This window comes from Oncorhynchus nerka, linkage group LG9a (genome assembly GCF_034236695.1).
Source record: "Oncorhynchus nerka isolate Pitt River linkage group LG9a, Oner_Uvic_2.0, whole genome shotgun sequence".
Taxonomy (NCBI): domain Eukaryota; kingdom Metazoa; phylum Chordata; class Actinopteri; order Salmoniformes; family Salmonidae; genus Oncorhynchus; species Oncorhynchus nerka.
Window position 1 is genome coordinate 2,211,946 of NC_088404.1, and position 19,221 is coordinate 2,231,166.

Sequence of the window (19,221 nt, forward strand, 5' to 3'; positions counted from 1 at the left end):
CCATTAATCCCTCCATTCCTCCATCCATCCATTCCTCCATCCATTCCTCCATCCATTCCTCCATCCATTAATCCCTCCATTCCTCCATCCATCCATTCCTCCATCCATTCCTCCCTCCATTCCTCCATCCATCCATTCCTCCATCCATTCCTCCATCCAATCCTCCATCCATTCCTCCATCCATTAATCCCTCCATTCCTCCATCCATCCATTTCTCCATCCATTCCTCCCTCCATTCCTCCATCCATCCATTCCTCCATCCATTCCTCCATCCAATCCTCCATCCATTCCTCCATCCATTAATCCCTCCATTCCTCCATCCATTAATCCCTCCATTCCTCCATCCATTCCTCCCTCCATTGCTCCATCCATTCCTCCCTCCATTCCTCCCTCCATTAATCCCTCCAATCCTCCATCCATTCCTCCATCCATTCCTCCCTCCATTCCTCCATCCATGAATCCCTCCATTCCTCCATCCATTCCTCCATCCATTAATCCCTCCATTCCTCCCTCCATTCCTCCATCCATCCATTCCTCCATCCATTCCTCCATCCATTAATCCCTCCATTCCTCCATCCATCCATTCCTCCATCCATTCCTCCCTTCATTCCTCCATCCATCCATTCCTCCATCCATTCCTCCATCCATTCCTCCATCCATTAATCCCTCCATTCCTCCATCCATCCATTCCTCCATCCATTCCTCCCTCCATTCCTCCATCCATCCATTCCTCCATCCATTCCTCCATCCATTAATCCCTCCATTCCTCCATCCATCCATTCCTCCATCCATTCCTCCCTCCATTCCTCCATCCATTCCTCCATCCAATCCTCCATCCATTCCTCCATCCATTAATCCCTCCATTCCTCCATCCATTAATCCCTCCATTCCTCCATCCATTCCTCCATCCATTAATCCCTCCATTCCTCCATCCAATCCTCCCTCCATTCCTCCATCCATTAATCCCTCCAATCCTCCCTCCATTCCTCCATCCATTCCTCCATCCATTCCTCCCTCCATTCCTCCCTCCATTCCTCCCTCCATTCCTCCCTCCATTCCTCCATCCATTCCTCCCTCCATTCCTCCCTCCATTCCTCCCTCCATTCCTCCCTCCATTCTTTCATCCATTCCTCCATCCATTCCTCCCTCCATTCCCCCCCATTCCTCCCTCCATTCCTCCATCCATTAATCCCTCCATTCCTCCATCCATTCCTCCATCCATTAATCCCTCCATTCCTCCCTCCATTCCTCCATCCATTAATCCCTCCATTCCTCCCTCCATTCCTCCATCCATTAATCCCTCCATTCCTCCATCCATCCATTCCTCCATCCATTCCTCCCTCCATTCCTCCATCCATCCATTCCTCCATCCATTCCTCCCTCCATTCCTCCATCCATCCATTCCTCCATCCAATCCTCCATCCATTCCTCCATCCATTAATCCCTCCATTCCTCCATCCATCCATTCCTCCATCCATTCCTCCATCCATTCCTCCATCCATTAATCCCTCCATTCTTCCATCCATCCATTCCTCCATCCATTCCTCCCTCCATTCCTCCATCCATCCATTCCTCCATCCATTCCTCCATCCAATCCTCCATCCATTCCTCCATCCATTAATCCCTCCATTCCTCCATCCATTAATCCCTCCATTCCTCCATCCATTCCTCCCTCCATTGCTCCATCCATTCCTCCCCCCATTCCTCCCTCCATTAATCCCTCCATTCCTCCATCCATTCCTCCATCATTTCCTCCCTCCATTCCTCCATCCATGAATCCCTCCATTCCTCCATCCATTCCTCCATCCATTAATCCCTCCATTCCTCCCTCCATTCCTCCATCCATCCATTCCTCCATCCATTCCTCCATCCATTAATCCCTCCATTCCTCCATCCATCCATTCCTCCATCCATTCCTCCCTTCATTCCTCCATCCATCCATTCCTCCATCCATTCCTCCATCCATTAATCCCTCCATTCCTCCATCCATCCATTCCTCCATCCATTCCTCCCTCCATTCCTCCATCCATCCATTCCTCCATCCATTCCTCCATCCATTAATCCCTCCATTCCTCCATCCATCCATTCCTCCATCCATTCCTCCATCCATTCCTCCCTCCATTCCTCCATCCATCCATTCCTCCATCCATTCCTCCATCCAATCCTCCATCCATTCCTCCATCCATTAATCCCTCCATTCCTCCATCCATTAATCCCTCCATTCCTCCATCCATTCCTCCATCCATTAATCCCTCCATTCCTCCATCCAATCCTCCCTCCATTCCTCCATCCATTAATCCCTCCAATCCTCCCTCCATTCCTCCATCCATTAATCCCTCCAATCCTCCCTCCATTCCTCCATCCATTAATCCCTCCAATCCTCCCTCCATTCCTCCATCCATTCCTCCCTCCATTCCTCCATCCATTAATCCCTCCATTCCTCCATCCATTAATCCCTCCATTCCTCCATCCATTCCTCCCTCCATTCCTCCATCCATTCAGTATCTCTATCACAGTATCTACAGTATCTGTGTATCACAGTATCCATAGTATCTACAGTATATCAGTATCTACAGTATATCAGTATCTTCAGTATCTAAGTATCTATAGTATCTACAGTAACTACAGTATCTACAGTATCTATAGTATCTACAGTATCTACAGTATCTATAGTATCTCAGTATCTATAGTATCTACAGTATCTATAGTATCTACAGTAACTACAGTATCTACAGTATCTATAGTATCTACAGTATCTACAGTATCTATAGTATCTCAGTATCTATAGTATCTACAGTATCTATAGTATCTACAGTATCTACAGTATCTACTATATCTACAGTAACTACATTATCTATAGAATCTACATGATCTACAGTATCTACAGTATCTACATTATCTATGGTATCTTTAGTATCTACAGTATCTCAGTATCTACAGTATCTACAGTATCTATAGTATCTACAGTATCTACAGTAACTACATTATCTATAGTATCTACATGATCTACATTATCTATGGTATCTGTAGTATCTACAGTATATACAGTATCTCAGTATATACATGAGCTACATTATCTATAGTATCTACAGTATCTCAGTATCTACATGAACTACATTATCTATAGTATCTACAGTATCTACATTATCTATGGTATCTATATTATCTATAGTATCTACAGTATCTACAGTATCTATATTATCTACAGTATCTACAGTATGTCAGTATCTACAGTATCTACAGTATGTCAGTATCTACAGTATATCAGTATCTACAGTATGTCAGTATCTACAGTATCTACAGTATGTCAGTATCTACAGTATCTATAGTATATCAGTATCTACAGTATATCAGTATCTACAGTATCTACAGTATATCAGTATCTACAGTATATCAGTATCTACATTATCTACAGTATATCAGTATCTACAGTATCTACAGTATCTATAGTATATCAGTATCTACAGTATCTACACTATGTCAGTATCTACAGTATATCAGTATCTACAGTATCTACAGTATATCAGTATCTACAGTATCTACAGTATCTATAGTATATCAGTATCTACAGTATCTACACTATGTCAGTATCTACAGTATATCAGTATCTATAGTATATCAGTATCTATAGTATATCAGTATCTACAGTATCTACAGTATCTACAGTATCTACAGTATATCAGTATCTACAGTATATCAGTATCTACAGTATCTACAGTATCTCAGTATCTACAGTATCTACAGTATATCAGTATCTACAGTATCTACAGTATATCAGTATCTATAGTATATCAGTATCTACAGTATCTACAGTATCTCAGTATCTACAGTATCTACAGTATATCAGTATCTACAGTATCTACAGTATCTCAGTATCTACAGTATCTACAGTATCTCAGTATCTACAGTATATCAGTAGCTATAGTATATCAGTATCTATAGTATATCAGTATCTACAGTATCTACAGTATCTACAGTATATCAGTATCTATAGTATATCAGTATCTACAGTATCTATAGTATATCAGTATCTACAGTATATCAGTATCTATAGTATATCAGTATCTATAGTATATCAGTATCTACAGTATCTACAGTATCTCAGTATCTACAGTATCTCAGTATCTACAGTATATCAGTATCTATAGTATCTACAGTATCTCAGTATCTACAGTATGTCAGTATCTACAGTATGTCAGTATCTACAGTATCTACAGTATCTACAGTATCTACAGTATATCAGTATCTACAGTATATCAGTATCTATAGTATCTACAGTATCTATAGTATCTACAGTATCTACAGTATCTACAGTATATCAGTATCTACAGTATATCAGTATCTATAGTATATCAGTATCTACAGTATCTACAGTATCTACAGTATCTATAGTATCTACAGTATCTACAGTATCTACAGTATCTGTAGTATCTACAGTATCTACAGTATATCAGTATCTACAGTATCTACAGTATATCAGTATCTACAGTATATCAGTATCTATAGTATCTACAGTATCTATAGTATCTACAGTATCTACAGTATCTATAGTATCTACAGTATATCAGTATATCAGTATCTACAGTATGTCAGTATCTACAGTATGTCAGTATCTACAGTATATCAGTATCTACAGTATATCAGTATCTACAGTATATCAGTATCTACAGTATCTACAGTATGTCAGTATCTACAGTATCTACAGTATATCAGTATCTACAGTATGTCAGTATCTACAGTATATCAGTATCTACAGTATGTCAGTATCTATAGTATATCAGTATCTATAGTATATCAGTATCTATAGTATATCAGTATCTACAGTATGTCAGTATCTACAGTATATCAGTATCTACAGTATGTCAGTATCTACAGTATATCAGTATCTACAGTATCTACAGTATCTACAGTATATCAGTATCTACAGTATCTACAGTATCTACAGTATCTACAGTATCTACAGTATCTATAGTATCTACAGTATCTACAGTATCTACAGTATCTACAGTATCTACAGTATCTACAGTATATCAGTATCTACAGTATCTACAGTATGTCAGTATCTATAGTATGTCAGTATCTACAGTATCTATAGTATCTATAGTATATACAGTATCTACAGTATATCAGTATCTACAGTATCTACAGTATCTACAGTATCTACAGTATCTACAGTATATCAGTATCTACAGTATCTACAGTATCTACAGTATCTACAGTATATCAGTATCTACAGTATCTACAGTATCTACAGTATATCAGTATCTACAGTATCTACAGTATATCAGTATCTACAGTATCTACAGTATCTACAGTATATCAGTATCTACAGTATATCAGTATCTACAGTATATCAGTATCTACAGTATCTACAGTATCTACAGTATATCAGTATCTACAGTATCTACAGTATCTACAGTATCTACAGTATCTCAGTATCTACAGTATATCAGTATCTACAGTATCTACAGTATATCAGTATCTACAGTATCTACAGTATCTACAGTATCTACAGTATCTACAGTATATCAGTATCTACAGTATCTACAGTATCTATAGTATATCAGTATCTATAGTATATCAGTATCTACAGTATGTCAGTATCTACAGTATCTACAGTATCTACAGTATCTACAGTATGTCAGTATCTACAGTATGTCAGTATCTACAGTATCTACAGTATCTACAGTATATCAGTATCTACAGTATCTACAGTATCTACAGTATATCAGTATCTACAGTATCTACAGTATCTACAGTATCTACAGTATCTCAGTATCTACAGTATCTACAGTATCTACAGTATATCAGTATCTACAGTATCTACAGTATCTACAGTATCTACAGTATATCAGTATCTACAGTATGTCAGTATCTACAGTATATCAGTATCTACAGTATCTCAGTATCTATAGTATATCAGTATCTACAGTATATCAGTATCTACAGTATGTCAGTATCTACAGTATCTACAGTATCTACAGTATCTACAGTATCTACAGTATATCAGTATCTACAGTATCTACAGTATCTACAGTATATCAGTATCTACAGTATCTACAGTATCTACAGTATATCAGTATCTACAGTATCTATAGTATCTACAGTATCTACAGTATCTACAGTATCTACAGTATCTACAGTATCTACAGTATATCAGTATCTACAGTATCTATAGTATATCAGTATCTACAGTATCTACAGTATCTACAGTATCTACAGTATCTACAGTATATCAGTATCTACAGTATCTACAGTATCTACAGTATCTACAGTATCTACAGTATCTCAGTATCTACAGTATGTCAGTATCTACAGTATCTACAGTATCTACAGTATCTACAGTATCTACAGTATCTACAGTATCTACAGTATCTACAGTATCTACAGTATCTATCAGTATCTACAGTATGTCAGTATCTACAGTATCTACAGTATCTACAGTATCTACAGTATCTACAGTATATCAGTATCTACAGTATCTACAGTATCAGTATCTACAGTATCTATCTACAGTATATCAGTATCTACAGTATATCAGTATCTACAGTATGTCAGTATCTATAGTATATCAGTATCTATAGTATATCAGTATCTACAGTATGTCAGTAACTACAGTATATCAGTATCTACAGTATATCAGTATCTACAGTATGTCAGTATCTACAGTATATCAGTATCTACAGTATGTCAGTATCTATAGTATATCAGTATCTATAGTATATCAGTATCTATAGTATATCAGTATCTACAGTATGTCAGTATCTACAGTATATCAGTATCTACAGTATGTCAGTATCTACAGTATCTACAGTATATCAGTATCTACAGTATCTACAGTATCTAAAGTATATCAGTATCTATAGTATCTCAGTATCTACAGTATATCAGTATCTACAGTATGTCAGTATCTACAGTATATATCTACAGTATGTCAGTATCTACAGTATATCAGTATCTACAGTATCTACAGTATCTACAGTATCTACAGTATCAGTATCTAAAGTATGTCAGTATCTATATTATCTACAGTATCTCAGTATCTACAGTATATCAGTATCTACAGTATATCAGTATCTACAGTATCTACAGTATCTACAGTATGTCAGTATCTACAGTATATCAGTATCTACAGTATCTACAGTATCTACAGTATCTACAGTATCTACAGTATCTACAGTATCTACAGTATGTCAGTATCTACAGTATCTACAGTATCTACAGTATCTACAGTATATCAGTATCTACATTATCTACAGTATCTACAGTATATCAGTATCTACAGTATCTACAGTATCTACAGTATCTCAGTATCTACAGTATCTACAGTATCTACAGTATGTCAGTATCTACAGTATGTCAGTATCTATATTATCTACAGTATCTCAGTATCTACAGTATACCAGTATCTACAGTATCTACAGTATCTACAGTATCTCAGTATCTACAGTATATCAGTATCTACAGTATCTACAGTATCTCAGTATCTACAGTATCTATAGTATATCAGTATCTACAGTATATCAGTATCTACAGTATCTACAGTATCTACAGTATCTACAGTATCTATCTACAGTATCTCAGTATATCAGTATCTACAGTATCAGTATCTCAGTATCTACAGTATCTCAGTATCTACAGTATCTACAGTATCTCAGTATCTACAGTATCTCAGTATCTACAGTATATCAGTATCTACAGTATCTACAGTATCTACAGTATCTACAGTATCTATATTATCTACAGTATGTCAGTATATCAGTATCTACAGTATGTCAGTATCTACAGTATGTCAGTATCTATAGTATCTACAGTATCTCAGTATGTCAGTATCTATAGTATCTACAGTATCTACAGTATCTACAGTATCTACAGTATCTATATTATCTACAGTATGTCAGTATATCAGTATCTACAGTATCTACAGTATCTATATTATGTCAGTATCTACAGTATATCAGTATCTACAGTATATCAGTATCTACAGTATCTACAGTATCTACAGTATATCAGTATCTACAGTATCTATAGTATCTACAGTATATCAGTATCTACAGTATCTATAGTATCTACAGTATCTACAGTATATCAGTATCTACAGTATCTATAGTATCTACAGTATCTACAGTATGTCAGTATCTACAGTATATCAGTATCTACAGTATATCAGTATCTACAGTATCTACAGTATCTACAGTATCTACAGTATCTATATTATCTACAGTATCTACAGTATCTACAGTATATCAGTATCTACAGTATCTATAGTATCTACAGTATCTACAGTATGTCAGTATCTACAGTATGTCAGTATCTACAGTATATCAGTATCTACAGTATATCAGTATCTACAGTATCTACAGTATCTACAGTATCTATAGTATCTACAGTATCTACAGTATCTACAGTATCTACAGTATCTACAGTATGTCAGTATCTACAGTATCTACAGTATCTACAGTATATCAGTATCTACATTATCTATAGTATCTACAGTATCTACAGTATCTACAGTATATCAGTATCTACAGTATATCAGTATCTATAGTATATCAGTATCTACAGTATATCAGTATCTATAGTATATCAGTATCTACAGTATATCAGTATCTACAGTATCTACAGTATCTACAGTATATCAGTATCTACAGTATCTACAGTATATCAGTATCTACAGTATCTACAGTATCTACAGTATATCAGTATCTAAAGTATCTACAGTATCTCAGTATCTACAGTATGTCAGTATCTATATTATCTACAGTATCTCAGTATCTACAGTATATCAGTATCTACAGTATATCAGTATCTACAGTATCTCAGTATCTACAGTATATCAGTATCTACAGTATCTACAGTATCTACAGTATGTCAGTATCTACAGTATATCAGTATCTACAGTATCTACAGTATCTACAGTATCTACAGTATATCAGTATCTACAGTATCTACAGTATCTACAGTATATCAGTATCTACAGTATATCAGTATCTACAGTATCTACAGTATCTACAGTATATCAGTATCTACAGTATATCAGTATCTACAGTATCTACAGTATATCAGTATCTACAGTATATCAGTATCTACAGTATCTCAGTATCTACAGTATATCAGTATCTACAGTATCTACCGTATATCAGTATCTACAGTATCTACAGTATCTCAGTATCTACAGTATCTATAGTATATCAGTATCTACAGTATATCAGTATCTACAGTATCTACAGTATCTACAGTATCTACAGTATCTATATTATCTACAGTATGTCAGTATCTACAGTATGTCAGTATCTATATTATCTACAGTATGTCAGTATCTACAGTATGTCAGTATCTATATTATCTACAGTATGTCAGTATCTACAGTATCTACAGTATCTATATTATCTACAGTATATCAGTATCTACAGTATGTCAGTATCTACAGTATGTCAGTATCTATAGTATCTACAGTATCTCAGTATGTCAGTATCTATAGTATCTACAGTATCTACAGTATCTACAGTATCTACAGTATCTATATTATCTACAGTATGTCAGTATATCAGTATCTACAGTATCTACAGTATCTATATTATGTCAGTATCTACAGTATATCAGTATCTACAGTATATCAGTATCTACAGTATCTACAGTATCTACAGTATATCAGTATCTACAGTATCTATAGTATCTACAGTATCTACAGTATATCAGTATCTACAGTATATCAGTATCTACAGTATCTACAGTATCTACAGTATCTACAGTATATCAGTATCTACAGTATCTATAGTATCTACAGTATATCAGTATCTACAGTATCTACAGTATCTACAGTATATCAGTATCTACAGTATCTACAGTATATCAGTATCTACAGTATATCAGTATCTATAGTATATCAGTATCTACAGTATATCAGTATCTATAGTATATCAGTATCTACAGTATATCAGTATCTACAGTATCTACAGTATCTACAGTATCTACAGTATATCAGTATCTACAGTATCTACAGTATATCAGTATCTACATTATCTATAGTATCTACAGTATCTACAGTATATCAGTATCTACAGTATCTATAGTATCTACAGTATCTACAGTATGTCAGTATCTACAGTATATCAGTATCTACAGTATCTACAGTATCTACAGTATCTACAGTATATCAGTATCTACAGTATCTACAGTATATCAGTATCTACATTATCTATAGTATCTACAGTATCTACAGTATCTACAGTATATCAGTATCTACAGTATATCAGTATCTATCAGTATCTACAGTATATCAGTATCTATAGTATATCAGTATCTACAGTATATCAGTATCTACAGTATCTACAGTATCTACAGTGTATCAGTATCTACAGTATCTACAGTATCTCAGTATCTACAGTATCTACAGTATATCAGTATCTACAGTATCTACAGTATATCAGTATCTACATTATCTATAGTATCTACAGTATCTACAGTATCTACAGTATATCAGTATCTACAGTATATCAGTATCTATAGTATATCAGTATCTACAGTATATCAGTATCTATAGTATATCAGTATCTACAGTATATCAGTATCTACAGTATCTACAGTATCTACAGTGTATCAGTATCTACAGTATCTACAGTATCTCAGTATCTACAGTATCTATAGTATATCAGTATCTACAGTATATCAGTATCTACAGTATCTACAGTATCTACAGTATATCAGTATCTACAGTATGGCAGTATCTACAGTATATCAGTATCTACAGTATGTCAGTATCTATAGTATATCAGTATCTATAGTATATCAGTATCTATAGTATATCAGTATCTACAGTATATCAGTATCTACAGTATATCAGTATCTACAGTATGTCAGTATCTACAGTATATCAGTATCTACAGTATCTACAGTATCTACAGTATCTACAGTATATCAGTATCTACAGTATATCAGTATCTACAGTATCTACAGTATCTACAGTATCTACAGTATGTCAGTATCTACAGTATATCAGTATCTACAGTATCTACAGTATCTACAGTATCTACAGTATATCAGTATCTACAGTATCTACAGTATCTACAGTATATCAGTATCTAAAGTATCTACAGTATCTCAGTATCTACAGTATGTCAGTATCTATAGTATCTACAGTATCTCAGTATCTACAGTATATCAGTATCTACAGTATCTCAGTATCTACAGTATATCAGTATCTACAGTATCTACAGTATCTCAGTATCTACAGTATATCAGTATCTACAGTATCTACCGTATATCAGTATCTACAGTATCTACAGTATCTCAGTATCTACAGTATCTATAGTATATCAGTATCTACAGTATATCAGTATCTACAGTATCTACAGTATCTACAGTATCTACAGTATCTATATTATCTACAGTATGTCAGTATATCAGTATCTACAGTATGTCAGTATCTACAGTATGTCAGTATCTATAGTATCTACAGTATCTCAGTATGTCAGTATCTATAGTATCTACAGTATCTACAGTATCTACAGTATCTATATTATCTACAGTATGTCAGTATATCAGTATCTACAGTATCTACAGTATCTATATTATGTCAGTATCTACAGTATATCAGTATCTACAGTATATCAGTATCTACAGTATCTACAGTATCTACAGTATATCAGTATCTACAGTATCTATAGTATCTACAGTATCTACAGTATGTCAGTATCTACAGTATATCAGTATCTACAGTATATCAGTATCTACAGTATCTACAGTATCTACAGTATCTACAGTATCTACAGTATCTACAGTATGTCAGTATCTACAGTATCTACAGTATCTACAGTATATCAGTATCTACAGTATCTACAGTATATCAGTATCTACATTATCTATAGTATCTACAGTATCTACAGTATCTACAGTATATCAGTATCTACAGTATATCAGTATCTACAGTATATCAGTATCTATAGTATATCAGTATCTACAGTATATCAGTATCTACAGTATCTACAGTATCTACAGTGTATCAGTATCTACAGTATCTACAGTATCTACAGTATATCAGTATCTACAGTATCTACAGTATCTACAGTATATCAGTATCTATAGTATCTACAGTATCTCAGTATCTACAGTATGTCAGTATCTATATTATCTACAGTATCTCAGTATCTACAGTATATCAGTATCTACAGTATATCAGTATCTACAGTATCTCAGTATCTACAGTATATCAGTATCTACAGTATCTACAGTATCTACAGTATGTCAGTATCTACAGTATATCAGTATCTACAGTATCTACAGTATCTACAGTATATCAGTATCTACAGTATCTACAGTATCTATAGTATCTCAGTATCTACAGTATATCAGTATCTACAGTATCTACAGTATCTACAGTATCTACAGTATCTACAGTATCTATATTATCTAGTATCTACAGTATCTCAGTATCTACAGTATATCAGTATCTACAGTATATCAGTATCTACAGTATCTCAGTATCTACAGTATATCAGTATCTACAGTATCTACCGTATATCAGTATCTACAGTATCTACAGTATCTACAGTATCTATATTATCTACAGTATGTCAGTATATCAGTATCTACAGTATCTACAGTATCTATATTATGTCAGTATCTACAGTATATCAGTATCTACAGTATATCAGTATCTACAGTATCTACAGTATCTACAGTATATCAGTATCTACAGTATCTATAGTATCTACAGTATCTACAGTATGTCAGTATCTACAGTATATCAGTATCTACAGTATATCAGTATCTACAGTATCTACAGTATCTACAGTATCTACAGTATCTATATTATCTACAGTATCTACAGTATCTATATTATATCAGTATCTACAGTATATCAGTATCTACAGTATCTACAGTATCTACAGTATCTATAGTATCTACAGTATCTACAGTATGTCAGTATCTACAGTATATCAGTATCTACAGTATATCAGTATCTACAGTATCAGTATCTAGTATCTACAGTATCTACAGTATCTACAGTATCTACAGTATCTATAGTATCTACAGTATCAGTATCTAGTATCTACAGTATCTACAGTATCTATCAGTATCTACAGTATCAGTATCTACAGTATCTACAGTATATCAGTATCTACAGTATCTACAGTATCTACAGTATATCAGTATCTACAGTATCTAGTATCTACAGTATCTACAGTATCTCAGTATCAGTATCTACAGTATCTACAGTATCTACAGTATCTATAGTATATCAGTATCTACAGTATATCAGTATCTACAGTATCTACAGTATCTATATTATATCAGTATCTACAGTATATCAGTATCTACAGTATCTACAGTATCTCAGTATCTACAGTATCTACAGTATCTACAGTATCTACAGTATCTACAGTATCTAGTATATCAGTATCTACAGTATCTACAGTATATCAGTATCTACAGTATCTACAGTATCTACAGTATCTACAGTATCTATATCAGCATCTACAGTATATCAGTATCTACAGTATCTACAGTATCTACAGTATCTACAGTATATCAGTATCTACAGTATATCAGTATCTACAGTATCTACAGTATCTACAGTATATCAGTATCTACAGTATATCAGTATCTATAGTATATCAGTATCTACAGTATATCAGTATCTATAGTATATCAGTATCTACAGTATCTATAGTATCTACAGTGTATCAGTATCTACAGTATCTACAGTATCTCAGTATCTACAGTATCTATAGTATATCAGTATCTACAGTATATCAGTATCTACAGTATCTACAGTATCTACAGTATATCAGTATCTACAGTATATCAGTATCTACAGTATCTACAGTATATCAGTATCTACAGTATCTACAGTATCTACAGTATATCAGTATCTACAGTATCTACAGTATCTCAGTATCTACAGTATATCAGTATCTACAGTATCTACAGTATATCAGTATCTACAGTATATCAGTATCTACAGTATATCAGTATCTCAGTATCTACAGTATATCAGTATCTACAGTATCTACAGTATATCAGTATCTACAGTATATCAGTATCTACAGTATCTACAGTATCTACAGTATATCAGTATCTACAGTATATCAGTATCTACAGTATCTACAGTATATCAGTATCTACAGTATCTACAGTATCTACAGTATATCAGTATCTACAGTATCTACAGTATCTCAGTATCTACAGTATCTATAGTATATCAGTATCTACAGTATATCTATCTACAGTATATCAGTATCTACAGTATATCAGTATCTACAGTATCTACAGTATCTACAGTATGTCAGTATCTACAGTATATCAGTATCTACAGTATATCAGTATCTAGTATCTACAGTATATCAGTATCTACAGTATCTACAGTATCTACAGTATCTATAGTATCTACAGTATATCAGTATCTATAGTATCTACAGTATATCAGTATCTACAGTATCTACAGTATATCAGTATATCAGTATATCAGTATCTACAGTATATCAGTATCTACAGTATCTACAGTATCTACAGTATATCAGTATCTATAGTATCTACAGTATATTAGTATCTACAGTATCTACAGTATATCAGTATCTACAGTATCTACAGTATCTACAGTATCTACAGTATATCAGTATCTACAGTATCTACAGTATATCAGTAACTATAGTATCTACAGTATCTATAGTATCTACAGTATCTACAGTATCTACAGTATATCAGTATCTACAGTATCTACAGTATATCAGTATCTACAGTATCTACAGTATCTCAGTATCTACAGTATCTACAGTATATCAGTATCTACAGTATATATCAGTATCTACAGTATCTACAGTATCTACAGTATCTACAGTATGTAGTCTATCTACAGTATCTACAGTATATCAGTATCTATAGTATATCAGTATCTACAGTATGTCAGTATCTACAGTATCTACAGTATGTCTAGTATCTACAGTATGTCAGTATCTATCTACAGTATATACAGTATCTACAGTATCTCAGTATCTACAGTATCTCAGTATCTACAGTATCTACAGTATCTATCTAGTATATCAGTATCTACAGTATCTATAGTATCTACAGTATCTACAGTATGTCAGTATCTACAGTATATCAGTATCTACAGTATCTACAGTATCTATATATCAGTATCTACAGTATCTACAGTATCTACAGTATCTACAGTATATCAGTATCTACAGTATATCAGTATCTACAGTAGTATCTATCAGTATCTATAGTATCTACAGTATCTACAGTATGTCAGTATCTACAGTATCTACAGTATCTACAGTATATCAGTATCTACAGTATCTATAGTATCTACAGTATCTATAGTATCTACAGTATGTCAGTATCTACAGTATCTATAGTATCTACAGTATGTCAGTATCTACAGTATCTATAGTATCTACAGTATGTCAGTATCTACAGTATCTACAGTATCTACAGTATATCAGTATCTACAGTATCTATAGTATCTACAGTATCTATAGTATCTACAGTATGTCAGTATCTACAGTATATCAGTATCTACAGTATCTCAGTATCTACAGTATATCAGTATCTACAGTATCTACAGTATCTACAGTATATCAGTATCTACAGTATCTATAGTATCTACAGTATCTACAGTATGTCAGTATCTACAGTATATCAGTATCTACAGTATATCAGTATCTACAGTATCTACAGTATCTACAGTATCTACAGTATCTATATTATCTACAGTATCTATAGTATATCAGTATCTACAGTATATCAGTATCTACAGTATCTACAGTATCTACAGTATCTATAGTATCTACAGTATCTACAGTATGTCAGTATCTACAGTATCTACAGTATCTACAGTATATCAGTATCTACAGTATATCAGTATCTACAGTATCTACAGTATCTACAGTATCTATAGTATCTACAGTATCTACAGTATGTCAGTATCTACAGTATCTACAGTATCTACAGTATATCAGTATCTACAGTATCTATAGTATCTACAGTATCTACAGTATCTACAGTATGTCAGTATCTACAGTATCTACAGTATCTACAGTATGTCAGTATCTACAGTAACTACAGTATCTACAGTATATCAGTATCTAAAGTATCTACAGTATCTCAGTATCTACAGTATGTCAGTATCTATATTATCTACAGTATCTCAGTATCTAAAGTATCTACAGTATCTCAGTATCTACAGTATGTCAGTATCTATATTATCTACAGTATATCAGTATCTAAAGTATCTACAGTATCTCAGTATCTACAGTATGTCAGTATCTATAGTATCTACAGTATCTCAGTATCTACAGTATGTCAGTATCTACAGTATATCAGTATCTACAGTATCTCAGTATCTACAGTATATCAGTATCTACAGTATCTACAGTATCTACAGTATCTCAGTATCTACAGTATCTCAGTATCTACAGTATCTCAGTATGTCACAGTATCTACAGTATCTACAGTATCTATATTATCAGTATCTACAGTATATCAGTATCTACATCTACAGTATCTACAGTATCTACAGTATCTACAGTATATCAGTATCTACAGTATCTATAGTATCTACAGTATCTACAGTATGTCAGTATCTACAGTATCTACAGTATCTACAGTATATCAGTATCTACAGTATCTACAGTATCTACAGTATCTACAGTATCTATATTATCTACAGTATCTACAGTATCTATATTATATCAGTATCTACAGTATATCAGTATCTACAGTATCTACAGTATCTACAGTATCTATAGTATCTACAGTATCTACAGTATGTCAGTATCTACAGTATCTACAGTATCTACAGTATATCAGTATCTACAGTATCTACAGTATCTACAGTATCTACAGTATCTACAGTATCTACAGTATATCAGTATCTACAGTATCTACAGTATGTCAGTATCTACAGTATCTACAGTATCTACAGTATCTACAGTATCTCAGTATCTACAGTATCTACAGTATATCAGTATCTACAGTATATCAGTATCTACAGTATATCAGTATCTACAGTATCTACAGTATATCAGTATCTACAGTATATCAGTATCTACAGTATCTACAGTATCTACAGTATATCAGTATCTACAGTATCTACAGTATCTACAGTATATCAGTATCTACAGTATCTACAGTATGTCAGTATCTACAGTATCTACAGTATCTCAGTATCTACAGTATCTATAGTATCTACAGTATATCAGTATCTACAGTATCTACAGTATATCAGTATCTACAGTATATCAGTATCTACAGTATCTACAGTATCTACAGTATATCAGTATCTACAGTATCTACAGTATGTCAGTATCTACAGTATCTACAGTATGTCAGTATCTACAGTATCTACAGTATGTCAGTATCTACAGTATCTACAGTATATCAGTATCTACAGTATCTACAGTATGTCAGTATCTATAGTATCTACAGTATATCAGTATCTATAGTATCTACAGTATCTACAGTATCTCAGTATCTACAGTATCTACAGTATATCAGTATCTACAGTATATCAGTATCTATCTACAGTATCAGTATCTAGTATCTACAGTATATCAGTATCTACAGTATATCAGTATCTACAGTATCTACAGTATCTACAGTATATCAGTATCTACAGTATCTACAGTATGTCAGTATCTACAGTATCTACAGTATGTCAGTATCTATAGTATCTACAGTATATCAGTATCTATAGTATCTACAGTATCTACAGTATGTCAGTATCTATAGTATCTACAGTATATCAGTATCTATAGTATCTACAGTATCTACAGTATCTACAGTATGTCAGTATCTACAGTATCTACAGTATCTCAGTATCTACAGTATATCAGTATCTACAGTATCTACAGTATCTACAGTATATATATCTACAGTATCTACAGTATCTACAGTATCTACAGTATCTACAGTATCTACAGTATATCAGTCAGTATCTACAGTATCTACAGTATATCAGTCTATCTAGTATCTATCAGTATCTACAGTATATCAGTATCTACAGTATCTACAGTATCTACAGTATCTACAGTATCTACAGTATCTACAGTATCTACAGTATCTACAGTATCTACAGTATCTACAGTATCTACAGTATCTACAGTATATCAGTATCTACAGTATCTACAGTATCTACAGTATCTCAGTATCTACAGTATCTACAGTATCTACAGTATCTCAGTATCTATAGTATCTCAGTATCTACAGTATCTACAGTATCTACAGTATCTACAGTATCTCAGTATCTATCAGTATCTACAGTATCTACAGTATCTACAGTATCTATCAGTATCTACAGTATCTACAGTATCTACAGTATATCAGTATCTACAGTATCAGTATACAGTATCTACAGTATCTACAGTATGTCAGTATCTACAGTATATCAGTATCTACAGTATATCAGTATCTACAGTATCTACAGTATATCAGTATCTACAGTATATCAGTATCTATAGTATATCAGTATCTACAGTATCTATAGTATCTACAGTGTATCAGTATCTACAGTATCTATAGTATCTACAGTGTATCAGTATCTACATTATCTATAGTATCTACAGTATCTACAGTATCTACAGTATATCAGTATCTACAGTATATCAGTATCTATAGTATATCAGTATCTACAGTATATCAGTATCTATAGTATATCAGTATCTACAGTATCTACAGTATCTACAGTATCTACAGTATCTCAGTATCTACAGTATCTATAGTATATCAGTATCTACAGTATATCAGTATCTACAGTATCTACAGTATCTACAGTATATCAGTATCTACAGTATATCAGTATCTACAGTATCTACAGTATATCAGTATCTACAGTATATCAGTATCTACAGTATCTACAGTATATCTAGTATATCAGTATCTCAGTATCTACAGTATATCAGTATCTACAGTATCTACAGTATATCAGTATCTACAGTATCTACAGTATCTCAGTATCTACAGTATATCAGTATCTACAGTATCTACAGTATATCAGTATCTACAGTATATCAGTATCTACAGTATATCAGTATCTCAGTATCTACAGTATATCAGTATCTACAGTATCTACAGTATATCAGTATCTACAGTATATCAGTATCTACAGTATCTACAGTATCTACAGTATCTATAGTATCTACAGTATATCAGTATCTATAGTATCTACAGTATATCAGTATCTACAGTATCTACAGTATATCAGTATATCAGTATATC

The 19,221-nt window shown here is 33.3% G+C and overlaps 1 protein-coding gene across 1 annotated transcript in view; it reads right to left on the minus strand.

Annotated features, from left to right (window-relative positions):
- myrf (myelin regulatory factor) overlaps positions 1 to 19,221 on the minus strand; it is a 148,760-nt gene that overhangs the window by 80,036 nt on the left and 49,503 nt on the right.